The sequence below is a fragment of the Sciurus carolinensis genome, chromosome 8 (genome assembly GCF_902686445.1).
Source record: "Sciurus carolinensis chromosome 8, mSciCar1.2, whole genome shotgun sequence".
Taxonomy (NCBI): Eukaryota; Metazoa; Chordata; class Mammalia; order Rodentia; family Sciuridae; genus Sciurus; species Sciurus carolinensis.
Genome location: NC_062220.1, coordinates 90,759,200 through 90,782,456, shown reverse-complemented (window position 1 = coordinate 90,782,456; position 23,257 = coordinate 90,759,200). Strand labels below are relative to the sequence as shown.

Sequence of the window (23,257 nt, the reverse complement as noted above, 5' to 3'; positions counted from 1 at the left end):
TTGCTCCAATGATATATATGCCTGTATATTGTTATAGGCTATTAACCCACCATTTTATCTCTCTTGACACTTTTTTCTTTAATGCATAGCTTGTGTAAAGTCGTGTTGTACAATCTAGCACTTACTATTTCTGTAGGCGCTCACAGATTTTCATATATTAGCTTTCAACCTCCCATTTATTCTGTAAGCTCCCTCAGGCCAAAGTCAGAGGTTAGGAATTCTTTCATAATCCTCTAAGGCCAAATTCAGTGTCAGACTGAGTAAATAAGTAGTTGCTAATAGAGGTTTACTGCTTTCTAAGCTCAGTTCTTTTTCCTGCAAGGAAATGAATTCCAATTAACTTCTAGTTTCTACTCTTTCCCTCTGTCCCCAAGATTTTCTTTCTTTATTTTTCTTTCCTTACTTTTTGATACTGGGGATTGCACCCAGGGACACTCTGCCACTGAGCTATATCCCCTTTTTATCTTTATTTTGTCTTATCATGTTGCCCAGGCTGACCTCAAACTTGCCATCCTCCTGCCTCAGCCTCCTGGGTTGCTGAGATTACAGATTTGAGCTACCACACCTGGCAACCCCTAAGATTTTAATCTTTATTCAAAAATTTCTTGGAGCTTTTTTCTCAAGTATAACAGATTACTGTCAAAATTACAGGGAGCTCAAAATAATTATATAAGAAATCATACAACTGGAAGAAATGGATGTTGGTCATAATTGCATTAAAATGTAATCCCAGTGATTCTGGAGGCCAAGGCAGGAGGATCACAAGTTCAAGGTTAGCCACAGCAATTAGCAACACTAGTCCCAAAATAAAAAATAAGGGCCAAAATAAAAAAATAGAAAAGGATGCAGATGTAGCTCAGTAGTAGAGTGCCCCTGGGTTCAACACCCAACATTTAAAAAATGTATATATACACACACACATATGTATGTGTGTGTGCTTTTCTAAGAATAAACTCAACAACATATGGACACAACTTACGAAGAAAAATTGTAGTTCTTTCCTAACAGACATAAAAAAGGTTTGAATAAATTGGAAAATAGTCCATGTTTCTGAGTGGGGAGACTTCAAATTTTAACACGGGAGATGACATTATCATTAAATAAATGCATAAATACACAAACAAGCAAATATTTGTTGAGCAATATCTAGTGACTCAGCATTGACATTTGTTCTCAAACATCTGTAAAATGAATTTCACAGTTTTTTAAAAAAAATACATATTACTGTGAGGATTGAATAAAACAGTATCTGTAAAATGCTTATTAGGGTCCCTGGCATATAATACTTGATGAATAAACATAGGCAGTTATTTTTTTCACCATTACCCTTTTTATATACCTAGAGGTTAGTAATGTTTATTTTTTTGTGTGAACATCTGGCATTTTTTTTCTTCTCTGTATTTTTCTAATTCTTCCAAAGCATCACTTTTGTAGTAAGGAGTTAACAGAAGTTGCTTTTAATTAGAAGGGAAAAGGGAGAATCCAAAGGCATCATAAGCAAGATTTTTTTTTAAAGGGGTTGAACTTCATGAGGGAGTCAACTGGGCCACTGGCTCTGGTTAAGGTCAAATAGGTCTGTCTTTTCAGAAGCCTCTTGACGTGGTCATGCTCTGCTGGTGGTCTGGTGCTCCAATTATTCCTGCAGACCTCTCGCACAGTCAGGCCCTGACCACATGCATGGGTCTCCATTGCATTAGACATGGAGGGGTGCAACTTGGATGTGTGGCATGGAATCATGCGACCAACCTGAGGCAAGCATGGTGAATGTAAACCCTCATGTTGGTCTGGTGGCCTCTGTGTCCGTTTCATTTCTGCCAGTCATTGTCCCTTTCAGGGCTTTCTGACAATAACCCATGTCTTCTCTTCCCTCTTTCTCTGGCTGAAGTTGTCTCTAGCTTTTCTGATCTGAGAATTTTTAGGCCATGCTGCTTTAGTTCCAATTCTGTGCCTCCTTGCTCCATCTTCAGATCCCCTCCTCTCCAGCTTCTTCTGTAGCCCCTTAGGGACAGCAGTGGAGGCAAAGCAAGACCCTTCTCTGTGAGTGCAGTGTGTGACCCTTACGCCTGTCCTGTCCATCACAAACTTGATTTTCTGTCTCCAGTATCTGAGACATATTTCAAACTAGAAATTTTTGGTTTTCAACTTTTGTAAGTAGCACCCAAGGATTCACTTTTCCTGTAGATTCTCTAGGGCTGGTATTTACCATGAGGTGAACTGGCTCTGAAGCACTTAGTCGCTTCAGAGGTAGAGATTTTAGGAGTAGCAACACTTTGAAATATTATCTAGGATCCTCCAGTTGGAGCTGGTTTGCTTTCAGGAAGAACCCTGAGTGATTAGTGGGAACAAAGTACTTCCTCATTTTGTGCTATTTTAAAGAAAAGATGCCATAAATTTTCTTAAACATCGAGAAGCCAGAATTTGATTTCTAAAATTATGAAACTCTGGGCATTGTAGACAGTCAGTGTACCATCAATTTGCTTTTGATGTTTAGAGTTTACAAAGATTGCTAGCTATGTTTTGTCTCTGATGTTTGAAATTTGAACTCTTGACTTTAGGATCATCTCAGTGAATGGAGGCAGGATTTGTTTTGGCAGATAACCACTTTCTTGTGTTTACATTGACTCTTTTTATTGATTAAAGACATAAAGAAAGAAATGGTTTCTGAAGATATTTTTATTGACGTTGGTTCCTGTCTGAGTTTCAGTGATATGATATGTGTACTTACATATTTTTTATTTGTTATGTTCATGTATACACATGTATGTATTATGTCCAGACACATAACTGTATTATGGAGAGAAAAAAAATTCTAGCCAAATCCAGTGTGACCCAGTATGGAACTAGGGATAGGCAACTAAGTGGGCTAATTCTCACTCTTAGGTGGTCCAATATCTACCCATTTTGTCCTAGTGTTTTAATCTGTTAAATAAGTTTATTTGCTGTTTTCCTCAGAAAAAATGGGGTGGGGATAAATGAGACTTCATAAAAATATGAAATATGCATTTAGATCCTCTTCATTCCTTTTCAAGAGAAATTTCAATATTATACTTTATATATTTTATTTACCAAGTATATTCAGAGTAACTTTATTCATATACTCCATACTTCATTAGGTATATGTGTATATGTGTGTGTGCATACTGTATGTAATACATAATGGAGAGTAATTAGCATATATAGGCTATAGATAAAAGTAACTTAATAGTAGTGAGGAGTTTCAGATACATTGTATTTTCTTTTGGAAGGCCTTTTTTTTTCTCCAGATGCTGACCACATAAATGCAGCTAGATTAATTGCTGATCATTCATCTTCAAACTTAATTAGTTCATTGCTTTTCTAAGCAAAGCAGTTCATGCTTTTCAAACAGAAAGTGGCACTTTCTTTACTATTTCTTAAGAGGGTGGCAGACTGTCAATTTGTTAGGCCAAATTGAGAAAGGAGATGATGAAATTGAAGCACACAAGCCTTGTTGCTGGGAAATGCACAAATAGGAGATGCTCAGGAGAATAGAAACTACATCACTGACAAGAGTCCTGGAGAGAAAAAGAAATAAACAATCCACGATTTTCAGCATTTTGCAGCATTTTGACTGAAATACCTGATAAGATTTTGGAAAATTGTGTAGGCATTCCCTTATTTTAATGAAGATGTAACTTCATCTTCATCACCTTTTAATGAAGATGTTATTTTATATTAATTACTTTTTATTGTAACTTTCGACTTTTAAAAATTTTATTATGTTGTCCTTAGTGCATTGTAATTATACATAATAATGAGGTTAATTGTGATATATTCATTACACACAATATAAGTTGCTCCATTTCATCCCTTGTAGTTCCATCTCCTCCTTTCTACCCCTGTTCCCCTTCCTCTGCTTTACTGGTCTCACTTCCATTTATTTTTTAAATATTTAATTGGTGCATTATAATTTACATAAAAACAGGATTCACTGTGGTGCTATTCATACATGCACATGTGACAGAAAATATTTGACCCTTGGCATTTTATTTTAAAACAATTGCAAACACATGGAGAATTTCAAGAGTAGTACAAAGAAAGAACTATGCTATAACTTTTATCCAGATTTATTAATATTTTTTCCAGTTTTCCTTCATTATGTCTGTCTGTCTAGCTATGTATCTATCTATTTTGATAAACTATTTGAGATGAGAAGTAAGTCCACTCTTACTCTTAAATACTTCAGTGTGTATTTCCCAGGATCAATGACATTTTCTAAAACAATCACAGCACAACTATCAAAATCAGGAGGCTTAATACTTATAAAATAATATTATCTACTTTATAGTTTATATTAAAATTTTACCACCTGTCCCTGTGCACAGCATGCCCCCCTGAAGTCCAGAATCGCCTGTTGTTTTGGAGAAATCCAGAATAGTTTCTCACTTTGCTTTCATGACTGATATTTTGAAGAGTCAAGACAAGTTACTTTGTAGAATATCCCTCAACTTGGATTTGTCAGAAATGCCCTCTCAACTAGATTCAGGCTGTACATCTTTAAGAGGAGCATCACTGAAGTGAGGCTGTGCCCTTCTCAGTGTGGCATATCAAGGGCACAGAATGTCAGTTGACAGTATTTGTCCTCTGACTTCGATCAGTGGGCTAAGGCAGTGTCCTCCTGATCTCTCTTCTCTAAAGTTACTATATTCTAATTTTAGCAAGCTGAGAGTTATGTTGTTTCTGATGCATTGCAAATGTTGATGATTTAAAGTGTTACTCTTATATCACCCCTTATAGTGGGTGTTACAGAATGTCTGAGTTGAGTTGATGCCTAATATAATTCTTAAAGTAATGAGCAAGTTCTTCTCTAAACGTTGGAAACACTATTTTAATTCCACTATAGGATACTATTTGATTATATTTGACTGTTTCCACTATAGAATAATAAAATACTACTTTATATTCAAAAACCTCTTATTGATCACCCTGTGATGATATCCTAAAAGGATATAAATATGAATATTTCTAGTTTCCTGTGGCCATACATTTTTAACTATTATTTTTTCCTTGAGATTGGCTTATCTTTAAATTATTTTAGTATAAAATTGACAAAGTCTATGTGAATTAATCATAGCTTTTTGAAAACATTACCTGTGAAACTAACCACACATAGTCCAATGAAATGAATGTGGTGGTTAGGGTACTTGGATTAAACTTGACTTTGAGGACTTCTATTTTGTTTCTTCTTCTTTGTTTCTAGTTAGGTTTTTGAATGAAGGCAAAGAGTGGTAGGAAGGATAAAGGGCAGGAAGCCTCAGCTGCAGGCAGTTGGAGATGTGGAAATTGATTACTGGTCTGTGCAGTATACACTGCAGAATATCCTAATGACACTTGGTGGCATGAAGAGATCTGGGTGAATACTTCTCTGCTGAGTAACCCAATCCAGAGGTTTCTTCTGAATCCCAAGATTCCATGGGAAGTCATCTAAGATGTCCACCTTATTCCTAGGTCACAGACATTCACATAGTACATACATGCTTTACAAATTGTGTCTGGATGCACTATGATTTTGTAGTAAGTGATTCTGCAGATTTTCTGAAACTGCAGCAAGATCATTAACCAGAAAATTTATTAATGATTAGGAACCACCAGGCATTGTGATAGGCACAGATAAACTTGATGTAGAAGATTGGGAGTTATGAGGTAGATAAATCAAGGCTGACTGTTCAAATTGAAAAAGGCAACTTTACAAAAGAATTCATCATAGGGTTTCTGTCAATAATGAGTACTCTGAACCAAATATTTAAGTTGCTCAGTTCTTCTCGCTCCCAAAAAGTTCAGTTTACTGACAGTTCTGTAGGAATATGTTGACCATAAAATGTCAGATGCATCTCTGTGCTTGAAGCCAGCATTTACAAAAGCTAAAACATGTCTAAATATGATTGCAGTTTTTAAAGGAGATGATTATGAGTGTTGGTTGGAGACCCATTAGAGTAAATTGATGAGACCTGAATGAGAAAACCGAGATCAAACATTTCTTGTCTGTGTCGCTTGATTTGGCTCTAATATGAATGCAATGTAATTTGCCTTGTAGATGTTTGGATAAAAAACATTTTTGTACACTGTTAGCTTTAAAGCAATTTTTAAACCAAAAAAGGCCCTTCATTTAATAACTGCAGTGTATTTAAGATTTAGAACTCCTCAATGAATGGAAAGCAAGCCACTCATTGGCACATCCAGCCTTCCACATGTGTCAAACTGGACATCCACAGACAGAAGCAGTGCTTTTAATAAAACCCAATTGATTTTCAGAATCATTTAGGCTTTTGTTAAAAAATGCAATGCGCATCAGATTCTGGTTGCAGCTCAGTGATTTGACACAGGTAATGTTTTCTCTCTGTTCCCCCCTCCACCCTCCCCTCTCTAGCAGTGACCCAAACCATACTTGGATAATAAATAGCTGAGAAAATGCATTTTTTGTATAGCTACTCAGGAAAGAATACTAGTGTATGAAATGCTGCATGAAAACTGTGATAATGTGGCCAGTGTTTCACATTTATAAAAAAATGACAGTGTTAATAGGAAAAGAAAAAATTTTCCTGTCATACCTTATAGGAAACCAGTCTAAATTTGCCAGTGATGGCACAGTTCCCAAATCCCTTCCTATTCTCCCTTGCTCTGAATTCTCATGGTCCCTAGTTGTGTAATTCAGCTGTCGCTATGACAAAATGCTTGAAATAATAAACTAAAGAATGAAAGGCTTATTTTGGTTTACAGTTTCAGAGGTTTCAGACCATGGTTACTTGGCCTTGTTGATTTGGACCTGTGGCAACACAGTGTATCATGGCAGGAGTATGTGGTGGGGGAGGCCTGTTCACCTCATGGCAGCCAGGATGGAGAGAGAGAGAGAGGGGTAGGGGAGGGAGGATGTGGCCAGCATCCCAATATACCTGTCAAGGACATGATTCTGACAACCTAATTTCCTTCCACGAGGCCCCACCTCCTTAAGGAACCTCTTTCTACCAGACTCCATCTCTCATCGGCAGGCTGGCCACTGAACCTTAACACAAGATCTTGGGGGACCCTTCCAAATCATAGTTCTAGTGCATCATGGGGGTTAGGTCGTTTGCTCTATCTAATAAAGGGGATGAATGACTCAGATTCTACTGGGATCTCCTCTGCAGATGTTTTTAAGAACCATGTAAGAAAGAAACTGTTGATTGACAGAATTGAAAGATACCAGAATTACTGCAAAAAGGTTTCTATTTTTGCCTGATAGCTATAAACTGGCTAATGTCAACAATCAAAATAACCAAAAACAGGCACATTAACCTTGCAACCCCACGCATCGGTTAGACCTTCTTTATGCCTGTATTAGAAGGATTAACTGACTGGGCTGACTAAAATATGCATTGCAAGACTGGGGAAAGTGAAATGTATTTTAAAATTATAGCTCTTGGTTTTAATACTGACCAACTTGTTTTTGCTTCTTTAAAAAAGATTGTTAATGAATTTTCAATTTTCAATTTTTATTTTTTATTTTTTTGTATACTGGGGATTGAACTCAGGGGCTCTTGACCACTGAGCCACATCCTTAGCCCTATTTTGTATTTTATTTAGAGACAGGGCCTCACTGAGTTGCTTAGTGCCTTGCTTTTGCTGAGGCTGGCTTTGAGCTCACAATCCTCCTGCCTCAGCCTCCTGAGTTGCTGGAATTTCAGGTGTGTGCCACTGGACCTGGCTGAATTTTCCAATTTTTATCAGTTTGGTCTGTGCCATGCACATATTTAGTTTCTGATCTCTTTGTAGAGACATTAAGTAGGGTCATTGAGAAGAACATTTGTACTCATGGAGAAAAATCTTCTGCATACTTGGACAGGACAATTTATCAAAGGGTATCTGAGACCTGTACAAATATAAACTAATCCCACTGTTTACCCATTATTTTGACTGGTTAGTACTTGGTTTTCTATTTATAAATATTTTAAAGATCTCTTATAGTTTTGACAAAGAATGGGGATTTTTATTTGGTTGAGTCTTATTCTTGGAAAACAGCTGAGTTAGATTTTAGTTTGAGATTTTGCTTCATTAACTCAGTCTGAAATTTTGTCCCCTCTCTGCAGCAGGAGACATAGACAGGTTGTTAAATAGAAGCAAATTTCAGGAGAGTGTTTCCCAAGGGGCACACTGAGATGATTCACAGGTTGACATTGTGTTAAGAAAGAGTGAACCGTATTAATTATAAAAAATTTCAGTTCATACCCCAGTTAACAAATTTTCACTTCCTGTAACTTGTCTCTCCCTGTTGAGAGGTTCAGGTAGCACATTCTTCCTGACAAGAAAGTTCATGCACACGTGCGGAAAGACCATTTTACTGGTAAATCTGCTATTGAGCATATTTTGAACATATATGAAACTCTATATTTAATTATTTTCAAATTAAAGGTGTAAATATTAAAATTTAAAAAATCTTTATCTTTCATGACTTAGCTTCAAAATCAAATTCCTCACCTTCACCTCTGAGCTCACCAAGTAAAAGCATAAACATAGACTATCTGAACTAGTTCACAGGGGGTCAGTTCCCCCAGCCCTCCAATTGGAGTTCCTTAAAGTATGAAGAGGGATTCCCTCTTTGCTGGAATGGGGCTCTTTGATTGTTCCCTATGGGCACTTCCATGTTTATTTAAGTTGTAACATTTTTTTTTTTAAAATGAGAATCATATGAATATTGGCTGAAGAAATAGATCAGACAGACAAGACTTGCCCCACTGTTACAGACTGTCTGACTGGTGTCTGAAAAGGGAGAAACCATGGACATTTTCTGAGGCCATATTAAGTGCCAGGAGCGAGGCCCTGTGGGTCTAGCCTTAGCATGGAGACATGCGTTGCCTTTGCTAATCCCTCATGAGGGTCAGTGACTGTCTCCAGGTCATTTGGCTGAAATCAGGGCTACACACCCCTAATAATGGTACATATAGTCTGTGCTGTCCCCAGAGGAAGGCAGTGCAGCCAAGGAGCAGGGAGGTCCCACACACAGAGCCCTTGGTGCAGAGGGATGTGGCGTCAGGCAGGAGGGATGCTGCGGCCACCACATGGCAGATCTGGACCTGGAAATAGCGTGAAGTGCCTAAATACGTAATTCCAGAAGTTAAAAAGTCCAAAGTGGAGTGTGGCCGTCGGTGCTTGGGGTGGGAGCTTTATGGTGCAGTGTCTTCCTGCTGCTTCCCTCCTCGATGGAGACGGACATTTGTGTTTCTGAACCTACCGTCTGGGAATTGCCCTGGAAGGTCAGACTTCTGCACTTCTTTACTAGATTAGCTTGTATTTAACTGATGGTTTCAGCATTATGTTTGAGTTTGAGGGTAAGTAGCTTTAACAGTGAGGGTAAATAAACCTTTAGCCCTATTTCACTGTCTGGGAAAATTAGGAGGAAAATACTTATACTTAGTTATATTTTTAAAAAAAATTTGAAATATTTTTACAAGCATAGACTACATCTTATTCTAGTTAGGATCCCAGACTCTGATTGTACGTGATGTTGAGATTCACTGTGGTGTATTGATATGTGTATATAGGAAAGATATGTCAGATTTATTTCACTGTCTTTCCCATTCTTGTCCCACCTCCTTCCCTTCTTCCCCCTTTCTCTAATCCAATGAAGTTCTATTCTTTTCCACTCTCCAACTTATTGTGAGTTAGCATCCACATATCAGAGAGAACATTCAAACTTTGGTTTTTTGGGATTGACTTATTTTACTTGGCATAATAGTCTCCAGATCCATCCATTTACTGGCAAAAGTTATCACATCATTCTTTTTATGACTGAGTAATATTCCACTGTGTATATATACTGCATTTTCTTTATCTATTCGTCTGTTGAAGGGCATGTAGGTTGGTTCCATAGCTTAACTGTTGTGCAAGAGCTACTACCAACATTGATGTGGCTGTGTCTCTGTAGTATGCTGATTTTAAGTCTTTGGGGTATATACAAGGAGTGGGATAATTGGGTCAGCTGGTAGTTCCATTCCAAATTTTCTGAGGACTCTCTATACTTTTTTCCAGAAGGGTTGCACTAATTTGCAGACCCACCAGCAACGTATTAGTGTGCCTTTTCCCCCCACATCCTTGTCAGTGTTTATTGTTACTTGTAGAGTTGATTGTTGTCATTCTGACTAGAGTGAGATGAAATCTCAGTGTAGTTTTAATTTGCATTTCTCTATTTGCTAGAGATGTTGAACATTTTTTCATGTATTTGTTGAACCAGTTGTATTTCTTCTGTGGAGTGTCTCTTCAGTTCCTTTGCCCATTTATTTATTGCATTGTTTGTTTTTTTGGTGTTAAGTTTGTTTAGTTTTTTATGTATCCTGGAGATTAATGCTCTATCTGAGGTGCATGTGGTAAAAATTTACTCCCATTGTGTAGGCTCTCTCTTCACATTCTTGATTATATCCTTTGCTGTGAAGAAGCTTCTTAGTTCAATGCCATCCCATTTATTGATTTTTGATTTTACTTCTTGTGCTTTAGGAGTCTTGTCGAGGAAGTCGATTCCTAAGCTGACATGATGGAGTGTTGGGCCTACTTGTTTTCTAGTAGGTTCCGGGTTTCTGATCTATTGCTTAGGTCTTTGATCCACCTAGAATTGAGTTTTGTTTTGTTTTGTAGAAGTCTTTCACCTCTTTTGTTAGATTGATTCTCAGGTTTTTTTTTTTTTTTCATTCTTGAGGCTATTGTGAATGGGATAGTTTTCCTAATTTCTCTTTCAGTTGAGCAATCACTGATGTATAGGAATATAATTGATTTATGGGTGTTAATTTTATATCCTGTTATTTTGCTGAATTCATTTATGAATACTAGAAGTTTTCTGGTAGACTCTTTTGGGTCTTCTAAATATGGAATCATGCCATCTGCAAATAGGGATAGTTTGAATTATTTTCCTGTTCTTATCCCTTGAATGTCTTTATTCTATCCAATTGCTCTGGTTAGAGTTTGAAAGACTGTATTGAATATAAGTGATAAAAGAGAGCATCCTTGTCTTGTTCCAGTTTTTAGAGGGAATGCTTTCAGCTTTGCTTCATTTAGAATGATGTTGACCTTGGGTTAAACATAGACAGTTTTTACAATGTTGAGGTATGTTCTTACTACCTCTAGTTTTTCTAGTGTTTTGAACATGAATGGATACTGAATTTTGTCAAATGCTTTTCTTGCATCTGTTGAGATAATCATGTGATTCTTGTCTTTAAGTCTACTAATGTAATGAATTACATTTATTGATTTCTTCATGTTGGACCCACCTTGTATCCCTGGGATAAACCCCACTTGATCACGGTGCACTATCTTTTTATTGTTTTCTTCTGCAATTTGCCAGTATTTTATTAAGAATTTTTGCAGCTATATTCATCAGAGATATTGGTCTGAAGTTTTCTTTCCTTGATTTGCCTTTGTCTGGTTTTGGTTCTGGATGATACTAGTTTCATAGAATGAGTTTGGAAGAGTTCACTCCTTTTCTATTTCATGGACTAATTTGAAGAGTATTGGTATTAGTTTTTCCTTGAAAGTCTGGTAGAACTCAGCTGAGAATCCATCTGGTCCTGGGCTTTTCTTTTTTTGGTAGGATTTTGATGACATCTTCGATTTCATTGCTTTGAAATTGATCTGTTTAAAATTTCTATGTCCTTCTGGTTCAATTTGGACTGGTCATATGTCTCAAGGAATTTGTTGATTTCTTCAAGGTTTTCTGTTTTATTGGAGTATAAGTATTCAGAATTGTTTCTTATTATCCTCTGTATTTCAGTGGTGTCCCTGGTGATATTTCCTTTTAACCATGGATCTTAGAAATTTGAGGTTTTCCCCTCTTTCTGTTGTTTAATGTGGCTAAGGATTTATCAATTTTATTTATCTTTTCAAGAACCAGCTTTCTGCTTCATTTATTTTTTGAATTGTCCTCAAAATCTCAGTTTCATTGATTTGGGTTACGATTTTAGTATTTTTTCTGTCTTCAACTGCTTTTGGTGCTCATTTGTTCTTCTTTTTCTAGGGCCTTGATATGTAATGTTAGGTTACATAAATACTATGTAAGATTAGACATAAAAAATTATGATCATTATTTCTTGTTGTATCATTCCCTTAAGCAGTATGAAATGATCTTCTTTGCCTTTCTAATTAACTTTGGCTCGAAGTTCACTTTTTATGATATGAGGATAGAAATCCCTACTTGTTTACAAGGTTCATGTGATTATGTTTTTGCCCATTCTTTACCTTCAGTCTGTGGATATCATTGCCTTTGAGTTGCGTCTCTTGGAGACAGCATATAGTTGGTCTTATTATTTTTAATCTAATCTTCTAGTCTATGTCTTTTGATTGATGAGTTAAAACCATTTACATTCAATGCTATTATTGAAAAATAAATTTTATTCCTTGTCATTTTATTTCTGGCTTTTAATTTGAATTATTTGTCCTTTGATTGACTGGTCTTCTAGTGTAGTTCCTCCCTTTGCTGGTTGCAATTTTATTTTTCATTTCTTCTCCATGCGATATTTTATTGAGTATGTTTTGTAGTGCAGGCTTTCTAGCTGTGAATTCTTTTAATTTTTATTTATCATTGAAGGTTTTTATTTCATCATCAAATCTGAAACTTAATTTTGCTGGGTATAGTATTCTTGGTTCGTGTCCATTTTCTTTTAGAGCTTAAGGTATATTATTCCAAGACCACCTAGCTTTTAGGGTCTGGGTTGAAAAATCAACTAAATTTTGTTTTGGTTTCCCTCTAAATATGACTGACCATTTTTCTCTAGCAGCCTTTGTAATTTTATCCTTACTGGACATTTTCATAATAATGTGCTCTGGTGTAGATCTGTTGTAATTATGTATTTTTGGAGTCCTGTTAGCCTCCTATATTTGATTTTCCGTTTCATTCATGAGGTTTGGGAAATTTTCTGATATTATTTCTTGAAAAGATTGTGTATTCCTTTGGTTTGTATTTCTGAATCTTCATCTATCCCTATAAATCTTAAATTTGGTCTTTTCATGTTATCCCATATTTCTTCAAAAAATTTTTTTTGATCTCTTAACATGTTTTCTCCATGGTCATCTTTATTTTCAAGATTGTATATTTTATCTTCGTTGCTTGAAACTGTATTTTCTAAGTGGTCTAGTCTGTTGGTGATGCTTTCCATTTTGTTTTGTTGATTCCTTCATTTTGAGAATTTCTGATTGATTATTCTTAAGGATTTCTATCTCCTTATTGAAATCATCTTTCATTTCTTGGATTTTCTCTCTGATTTCACTCTTTATATTGTCTTTTTCCTTGCAGATGAGTTTAACTGTGAGCTTTCTAAATTCCTTCTCTGACATTTCCTCCAGTGTTAATAATGTTGGGATGGTTTGTTCCCTTGCTTATTCATACTGTTTGTATGTCTACCCATTAATCATAAGAATCTATGGTGGCAAAGCTTCTACCCTATGAATTTGTGGTGTCCCTGAAGGTGTCTAGTATCTCACCATTTACATGGAGACAAATAATAACAACAACCAATACAAACAATATGCAGCACTAAACTAAATACTTAGTTCCTGTTTTGACATCTACAATGTTAATTGGCACTATATAAAAGTAATGATATGGCAAGTAATTGCCAACAGTAAGAACATATGCTTGCAAAAGGTTTTGCTCTTTCATAAAGGTGAAAAGGGAGAATACAGAGGAGATGTAGGATGTAATAATTGTGAGGGAATAGGAGAGAAAGTGGTAGTAAAGAGTTAAAGGAAGAGTAAAAGAGAGAACAATAGAATTTGGCTGTTGGTGAAAGAAAAAAGGAAGAGAATCAAGAGAAATAGACAGGGAAAAATGATATAAAACGAAACCAAATTGTATTAATCCAAAAACCTATTATTCAAAAGACAAACTTAAGAAAATAAGTAACTTCAAGAAATGCTAGAAATGAGAATGAGACAAATATGTACATGTACAAAATTTTGTGTGCCATTTGGCACACAAAAATTTTTTATAAAAAATGGTTTTGATGGAAAGTTAAGGTATTGTTTTTGTTGCGGTGGTTAGAAATTTGTCAATAACATTCTGTGTTGGTTTCCTGTTCCCAATTGTCTTTCTTTCCATTTTTTCTTGAGGCTATGTATTGCACACAAGAGTAGTAGCTGGAGGCTGTTAAGTTCTTCTTCTTTATGTTGAGCTTGTCTAGTTGCTTGTTCTCAGTTTCGCTGAGTAGTATGAGGTGGGGTGGGTTGGAGGGTGTTGTCTGCTCCACTCACAGCAAGGGATCAAAGTAGAGTTCTGTGAAAGGGGTTCCCAGAGGCTGAGCTCCTAGAGGTGGGGTTTGGGTCTAGCTCAACCCCCTGTCGGGGTCTTTAGCGCCTTGCTCTTCTCGACCAGGGACAAGGGAAGGGAGCACTCCTCAACAAGGCCAGACCAGAAAAGGTAGGGCCGACTAACCGCCCGCACCCAGCCCTCCAGGCAGAGGATAATCAGATGCATCAGGGAGACCAGTCACAGCAGGAACTTGTTTATTGAGGAAGTCACACAGCTTTTATGTAGGGTGGGGGCTAGGCAGGAACTAATCAGCTTAAAGGTCAGCAAGGCCTGGGGGGTTCACTGAGGTGAGAGTCCCATAGGACTATATGGCAAGCATGAGCTGATCACGTTCGCTCTGTTCGAACTGTTGTTAACCAATCCCTGATGGTGGTCGTCATTAACTTTTGAAACCACCTTTGAGGCCTTGATCTTGCTCACCCGCCAGGAAGTAAGGAGTCAGCCTGAGTTAGTTAACGTGTCATTAGTCCCAACAACCCCCAGTACTTTGTTGAATGACATTTGGTCTGAAGCTTTTAAATCAGCAAATCTCTGGAGTCTGACTGCTTCCCATCCTTCTGTTAGTCTGCATCCCTGGAGTCTCTCCTGGGTTCCACTTGTGTAGCAGAGGAGCCAGTCTTTCACCTGCTCCACTATCTGTGGCTCCTGTACTTCTTGGCTTCCTGGGCTCTGTTCCAAAGCTCACATTCACTCTCTGCACCCTCATCAAGTTCCCGGTCCTCCCTAGATGATCCTGTGAACCAAGAAACTGAAAGGGTGAGAGTCACCCAGGATCTCTCAGGTCTTAGTGTCCCAAATTCTCCCAGGTACAAAACTCTCCATGCCTAAATTTCATCTAGTTTTCTAGTCACACTCTGGGTTGTGTGACAGGCCTCTGCCAGATCAGGATTTTAGCCCCAGCTAGAATCATAAAGGTCTGGGTGCCTGGGTTTGAACACACACCCACTGGCCACTATAGCACAGTGGGAAATAATCTGGCTGTCTTGACTCTCCATGGGCTACCTGGAGATGCACAGTATCTTTTCCACACTAGAATAGTGTAGAATAGCGTAGGTCACCTGCTGGATCAGCTCGACGATGTCCTTGATAACTGATTTCTCCATTTTAAGACATGCCACAGTACCACCTGAAATGTGGGTTTTCTTAGTCCTTCTCTCCAATTTGCCTGCTGTGGATCTGTATTGATGGGTGCCAGTACTGGTGGTGGATTTCCTTCTTTCTTATTTATTTATTTATTTATTTTTATTTTATTCTATCCAAACTTCTGAGTTACTAGGCTATTCTGAATCTGGTATTAAGTCCTAGTAAGTTTTCTCTTCTTGCACACCTCAAAGAAAATCTGTTTGTCTGTTGTCTGTGTTCCTGGTCTTATGCCACAGAACAGCTTGGAGAGCAACCTCCTCTACTCTGCCATCTTGATACAATCAAAATATTTATACTTTGAATATACAGGGCTGTTCTGATTTTGGGAGGAGGAACTAATGAAATGGAAATAATAGATATCAGTTTGATAAATCATATATGACAAATTAGCAGCCTCATCAAATTGTATGTGACATAATATTATGGTTTGGATATAAGGTGTCCCCCAAAAGCTCATCATACGTGAGACAATGCAAGAAGGTTCAGAGGAGAAATGTTTGGGTTGTAAGAGTCTTAACCAATCAGTGAATTAGTCCCCTGATAGGAATTAACTGAGTGGTAACTGAAATGTTGGGTGTGGCTGGAGGAGGTGGAACTTGGGAGTATGGCTTTGGGGTATTTATTTTATATCTGGTGAGTAGAAACTTTCTCTCTCTGTGCTTCCTGATCACCATGTGAGCTGCTTCCCTCTGCCACATTCTTCTGCCATGATGTTCTGCCTCACCTTGAGCCCCCAGAAATGGAGCCTGCTATTTATGGATGAAGACCTCTGAAACCATGAACCCTCTAATAAACCTTTTCTCCTTTAAAATTGTTCTGGTCAGGTCTTTTAGTCCCAGCAGTGCAAAAGTTGACTAAAACACATAATAAAAAAAAAAAACCAGGATCATTAAGACAAACTGCCCTATGGGAAATAGTAGTAGAACTGCTTCCCAGGAACTGGGAAGCCACTTCTCAGAACAGCTCTGCACTGTGGAAGGAAGACTTGAATCTCTGACAGATCATCAGCTATTTGGCTACCCACATCAGAATTTTTTTTTTCAGCCTTATAGGCCTCATCTTCATGAGCTTGAACTGAGTAGGAGGGTATATTTAAGCAAAAGCAACAGGACAGCACTTAACTTTAAATTTCAAACTATCATGGTTTAAAATGTGCCCATCAAAATATTGTGCACCAAGGTATTCTATTTATCTAGCTCTATTCTGCCTGTTTGGTTGTTTTAATTGTTTGCATAACAGTTTAGAAATCTAAGAGCAAACTTAGTGCCTTATATTTTCCTTCCTTTTTTCCATTTATTTATTTATTTGGTCCTGGGGATTGAATTCAAGGGCACTTTACCACTGATCTACTTCCCTAGCCCTTTTATATTTTAATTTTATTTTGAGACACAGTCTTGCTATGTAGCTGAGGGCCTTGCTAAACTGCCCAGGTTGGCCTCAAACTTGCGATCTGTCTGCCTCAGCCTCTGAGTTGCTGGGATTACAGGTGTGGGTCTCCATGCTTGGCTGTGTTTATTTTTTCATGCAGGAGGTCATCCTACGGACTCTGAATTCATTGTAACTCTCAGAACAGCCTAGTCAAGAGCCTTTTTGGTGGTGTCACCTGAGAGCTTCTACTGCTCTTCTCATGTGTCAAAATACATTTCTCTTAGCATGAAGCTCTGTCATCCCTATATCATAAGGGATGAATAGATATTTTCTCTGGGTAGAATGACTTGAAAACAAAATCCATGCTTACAGAGGAAATCCAAGTAAAGTCTTCTTGGAGAAGATGCTCATGTATGGAGCTATCAAGTGTGCGAGCACTTGTGTGTTTCTAGTTTGGGATCCTTGTAATTTCAGTAATTCTTCTGAGTGTCTTTTCATATCAAAGTACATCTTGAGGCAAAAAAAATTTTTTTGGCATTTATGTTGAAACTAAAGAATCTGAAGCCTCTCCCTCTTTCCCACAATTCCTCTTCTGCCTTTAGAATGGAGTATGGGTTCTCTCTGCAGTGGAAATGGGATGTAAAAGGAGTCCACTAAGCTGAGTTATGGGTAGAAATTGCAGGGGTTACTAATTGAGTCAGCCCAGCTACAAACCTGTGTTCTTGTAGGCTAACCAGACTGAAGCAGACTTGTCCAAGATGTAATTAGTAAACATTCTGCTAACTATGAAATAACTTCAATCTCATAATAACTAGCAGTTAATGCCAGGTCTCTGGCTGTTAACAATGGCTATAGGTATTTACTATCAACCTAACATCATATTTGTAAAATACCCACTATGTGGAAAGGCATATAGGATAGTATAAGAAATATTAAGAATGAGTAGACTCTCCAGAATTGAGGCACTTACAGGTTCATCCATATTTCTACATAAGGCAGGAAAAAACTAAAGAATACCAGGGTACACATTTAAGGGTCAAGAGAATAAAACAAACTAAATTCTCAGAAGAGTTTGAGGAGGGAGGAATCTTAGATAGTTGGGCATGTCATGTCCAGGGAGATGCCATGAAGAATAGTATGATAGTATTCTCCCTTGGGTTTTGACTAATAAATAAATATGTTTATTTAACTGTACAATTGATTTGTATCAAACCCCATTTACATGCAGCACCTTGTTTTTATTTTTGCAACTCTCTGCAGTGTAAGCAGCAGTGATTAGTAGTCCATTTTCCAGATGTGAACTTACAGCACAGCAAGGCATGGCAGTAGCCCACTGGAGACAGAGTGTGCAAAACCCAGGACCAGAGCAGAATAAAAAACTGTCTTCACTTCCCTATACCTTAACCTTTTGCTGAGAATAGATAATTCTCATCTGCAGGTCTATTTTTTTTTTCTTTTTTCTTTTTAGTACTTGGATTGAACCCTGGGGCACATAACCACTGAGCCACATCTCCAGCACCCCTTTTTTTAGAAAAAAAAAATTTATAGTCATAGGTGGACAGCATGTCTTTATTTTATTTGTTTATTCTATGTGGTGCTAAGGATTGAACCCAGTGCCTCATGTATTCTAGGCAAGCACTCTGTCACTGAGCTATAGCCCCAGTACCTCCAGCCATTTAAAATATTTTATTTAGAGACAGGATCTCACTAAGTTGCTTGGGGCCTTGCTCAGTTGCTGAGGTTGGCTTTGGGTTTGTGATACTTCTGCCTCAGCCCCAAAACCACTAGGATCGCAGGTGTGCACCACAGCACCTGAGCTGCAGGTTCATTCTTAGACCTAATCAGGTAGAAAATTTATACTTAGGCATACAGAACAAAGAATAGTAGGTGAAATGTGAGTGCAGGAAATAGAGATTAGCATTTTAACTCTGCCACTTACTAGTACAATCCTGGGAGAATTACTTAATCTCACTAAGTTTCACTTCTCCCTTTAGTAAATACCTGGGTTTGTTGAGAAGATTTATAAAATAATGAAAAGAAAATATACCACAGAATGTCTGGTACACAATATGCACTGAGTAAGCAATAATTTTAATGTTCTAGACTGCTTATGGATTTCATAACAGGGCGGGACCTGTGGAACTGTAAGTTGGTTTCTCCATGTTAAAAACTGAAGGATGGGTAAGAGTTGAACCTGAACCAATTCTTCTGTGGTGGCAGGGGGCAGAGGCCAAAGTGAATAGTGCCTATCCAGATCTGTCACATATAGGATTTAGGATGAGGTAACTTTGAACAGAGTGGGGAGATTTAGTTGCCCTTGGGATCAGGTGTTAAGTAAAACAAAAACTTTCATCACAGAGAAGACCCATGAGGGACCTGAAAACAGATGGTTAGCAGCTGTGGCAACAATGATTTGTTAAATCTGTGCTATGATGCATACTTCTGAGGGTGTTATGGAAATTGGGGTTTGCTCTGAAAGTGTGCTTCAGTTTATAGAAACTGGCATGGACTATGGAAGTATATTTCAGCTTATTGATATTGAAATGGATTTGTATTGATTGATGTGAGCCCCAAGGCCTCTGATATCTATGTAAACCTTCTCGAAAGCTCCTCATGAGTAACCTTGCATCCTCCTTATCTTTCTATGTAGTGCTGATTGACACAGTACCAGTCATAAGAGTAACTTAACTCTTTAAGTGGTAGTTTCGGTTTTTTAAGTTGTATATGGATAACTGGAGGATTATGTTAATTAACTGTTACCAAGATAAAGCAGGAGAAAAAAACCAGCAAACACTGTCTGCTCAAGCATACAACTTTTATTAAGAATGGGAAAATGTATACATTCTTAAATTCATAAACTGAAAAGATATGCCTCCATGCTTCATTGGGGTGGATCTTTGGAGAACCAGAAAAGGTAGATATTAGTTAATCAGTGGAAACAAACCAAAGCAAAGCAAAACAAAAATTCTGCTAAGAAAATAAACTAGCAACTGTCTGAGGCAACAGCTGGCTTCTTTTTTGGAAGCACTATATGCCTCAGTATATGCTTCATTTATCAACAAATCTTTGGATAATTAGCACTCCATATAACTTAACTTTCCAGGTTATCATTTTCAGCTAAACTCAGAGATAAAAATGTGTTACCTTGGGTGAAATTTTTGTGAGACTTTTGAAATCTCTCAATCTAGATTATGGTGAACCCAAGTCAACCTCTTTATGCATATTAATTACCTCATTTCTTCTCATCTAGACTACAATATGTATCAGTACTGAATTTCATTCAAGAAAGGAAATACTATTACTCTAAAGGAACCCTTAGTTTTAGGATTGATTTCAATTTTAGAAATATTTATAAGTAAAAAATACATCTAAGAATCGGTGGAAAAATGGTAATAATAGTGTTTTTCATCCAAACCAGATAGAGCTGCTGAATATAGTTGGTTAGTCTATTGTTAGTCTTTTGATCCTGGGCTTCTTTAGGGGGCTACTTTGTTTTGCTCTTTTGTAGGTTTTCTCCTGTCTAACATAATGTCCCACTGGAGACAACATGCCAGTCTTTCAAAGTCTGCAGTTTCTAATATGCTTGGGAGTGGTAAACCAGGTTGTTTCACGAAGTTCAGGCTATCTATAAAATCAGGGTTTTCCAGAAAACTGCACAAGTTGCAGCAGCACATTGTTTGGGGGTAGTTTCTTTTTGCTATTCTCCAGTTTGGGGCTTGTCATGGATCTTGGATGCTAGATTTGTGATTATTATTAAACTGTGATTTGTAACTTTAACAAAACACTTGGCACCTCGATGATCAGGAAAGAGTACTAGGGACTTAGCTCAGAATGGGAGAAGAGTGGAGTGACTGAGTGACTTACTGACCTTCTGTTCTCACTCCTCACCTCACTCTCAGCTCCTGCTGCCCACCTGCTCCCCACTCAGGGATCCTCCCCAGCCTCAAGTCTGCACAGAAGACCACAAATGAGGATGAAAGGACTGGGATCTCAGTCTTCCAAGTCTCCCTCCAACTGCTATGGCTTTGAATCCTACTGGATGAAATCTGGGGAGAAATCACAGGGCCAGATTAAGACAAACCACCAGCTTGCCCATTCTAGCACTTTGTGGTCCAATACCTCTGTGTTCCTACTCCATTACCCTAGTCTTTAATCTCTGGTGCTTGGACCAGCAAGAGACCAAGAGCAAGGAGAAGCACTAACATGACTGTAAAAAAGAGGAGGGCTAGAGAGGGCAACCCTAATAGTACATTAGATCTGCTGTGACTGGAAACTCCTTCCACCATGACTGGCTCAGTAAGTTCCCACCTGAACAAAGTATCAGGAAGGTATATATGTCCCTGCTTTAGGGCCAGAAAGTCCCAGCTATGTGTATAAGGATTGATGGTACTGGAGAAGGACATTGGTACAATACCTGCACCCTGGATTGTGGCCCAGGTGTATAGAAGAGTTGCCCAAGAGGGATTCTGATGGCTCTAGTACTTTTTGGTCTGAAGGCTCCAACAGTGACATGTATCTTGGCCCTGCTGCCATGTTTTCGGACCCCTTCCAGAAGGATCCCCAACAAACTGGTGTTCTGTGAAGTTTTTAAGTATAACTGAAAGCCTACAGAGACCATTTTAAGGCACACCTGTAAATGGATAATGGACCTGGTGAAAAACTAGCACTCCTGAGTTGGAATGGAGCAAGAATACACTCTCATAGGCTCAGATGGTCACCCCTTTGGTTGACCTCTCAGTAGCTTTCTTGACCCCTGAGGTTCATTTTACTATGGTATGGGAGCAGACGAAGCCTATGGCAAGGACAGCATGGAGGTTCATGAGGGCCTGCTTGTATGCTGGAGTCAAGATTGCAGGGAGAAAGTCTGAGGTCATGACTACCCAGTAGGAATTCCAAACAGGATCTTATAAAGGAATTCTCATGGGAAATCATCCCTGGGTGGCCCATTTCATCTTGTACCATGTATTTGGGGAGTGATAGCTACCTTTGATTCCAAGCTCATTCCTGGGAACTGGAGTGGTGCAGGCTGCCATTTCAACTTGAGTACCGAGGCCATATGGGAAGAGATTAGTCTGAAGTACCTTGAGGAGACCATGAGAAACTAAGCAAGTGACACCAGTATCACAATGGTGCGTATTATCCCAAGTGGAGTGGGCAGTGCTGGACAGTGCCAGGCACCTAACTGTATTACACAAAACCTCCAACATCAACAACTTCTCAGCAGGTGTGGCCAACTGTAGCACCAGCATCCACATTCCCTAGACTACTGTCCAGGAGAGGAAGCATTACTGTGAAGACTGTAGCCCTTCTGCCAACTGCAATCTCTTTTTAGTAACAGAAGCCCTCATATGCAGCTGTCCTCTCAACAAAACCAGTGAAGAACCCTTCCAGTACAAAAACTAAATGGACCAGACCTCAGCCATTAAGCCCCTCATAGTTCAGCATCCCACTCCAACTCTTCACCCTCTCCCAATTGTTCTGCTTGTTCAAAGGGTAGAATATCAAGGTCTTTTTTTATTTAAAGAAAAGTAGTAGGTGCTAGGATGATGAGAAAAAAGAATGGAAGAAAGCAAGGAAGCGCCAAACCAAAATACTTCCTCCAAATTACCACCCCCCTCTGCCCAAAAATGATAAGTAGGATGGAAACATCAAGGACAGGGACATGTAAGGAAAGAAAGATGGCAAGAAGAAAAAGATCTGGAGACTTGTTATCCAATAAGTGGTCATTTCAAATGCCTTCTGCTATTTTGTGCTTAAAATCACAAGCATGATGATAGATTCACAGCCTTCCTGGGGCTAAGTGAACACAAAGGGATTTTCCAAATCATTTTAATAAATTCAACTATAGCTTAAAATAAATAATTGAACTGGGGTTTTAGCTCAGTGGTAGAGCACTTGCCTAGCTCCTGGATTCTATCCTTAGTACAGCAAAAAAAAAAAAAAAAAAAAAAAAAAAGAAAAAAATTTATTTAAATTTCTGATGTTATTTTTCTTTTCAACTAATATCTAAACCCTCGTATGGAAGGGAGGCTCTGTTTATGTAGAGTTCCTCATTTACAACTCCATTTCCTGGGGTTGACAGTGAGCTAAGGTATTTTTATTTGCTGAATAAGAACATTCCTATTACTCAAGTCCAAGTTCCAAAGTACACATAACTTTATTGATAAGAGAGGAACTCTTCCATGAGTCACTGTAGTTGACATCTCTAGAGAAAGAGGGGTTCATTTTTATAGTGTGTTTGAAAAGATGCCAACTTATTGCCTGGTGAGCCAGGTTAGTAAAAAGTCCCAGAGAGAAGTTGTGGTTGAGGATTAGCAGGTGCCCTACAAAGGTAGCAACCAGCACCACCAACCCGGATCTCTTGGTGGATCTGGTTAGCATTGTGTTGTCTTTCAGATTTTGACACAATTCTGAAAATAGAGCTAAACCTTTTATCATTCTTCCTCTTTATCACATCATCTACAT

The 23,257-nt window shown here is 38.2% G+C and overlaps 1 protein-coding gene and 1 pseudogene across 9 annotated transcripts in view; both read left to right on the top strand.

The window, feature by feature from the left end:
- Pde1c (phosphodiesterase 1C) overlaps positions 1-23,257 on the top strand; it is a 551,831-nt gene that overhangs the window by 332,629 nt on the left and 195,945 nt on the right. The gene's annotated exons all lie outside the window — the stretch shown is intronic.
- On the top strand, positions 21,077-22,195 carry LOC124990588 (glutamine synthetase-like; annotated as a pseudogene).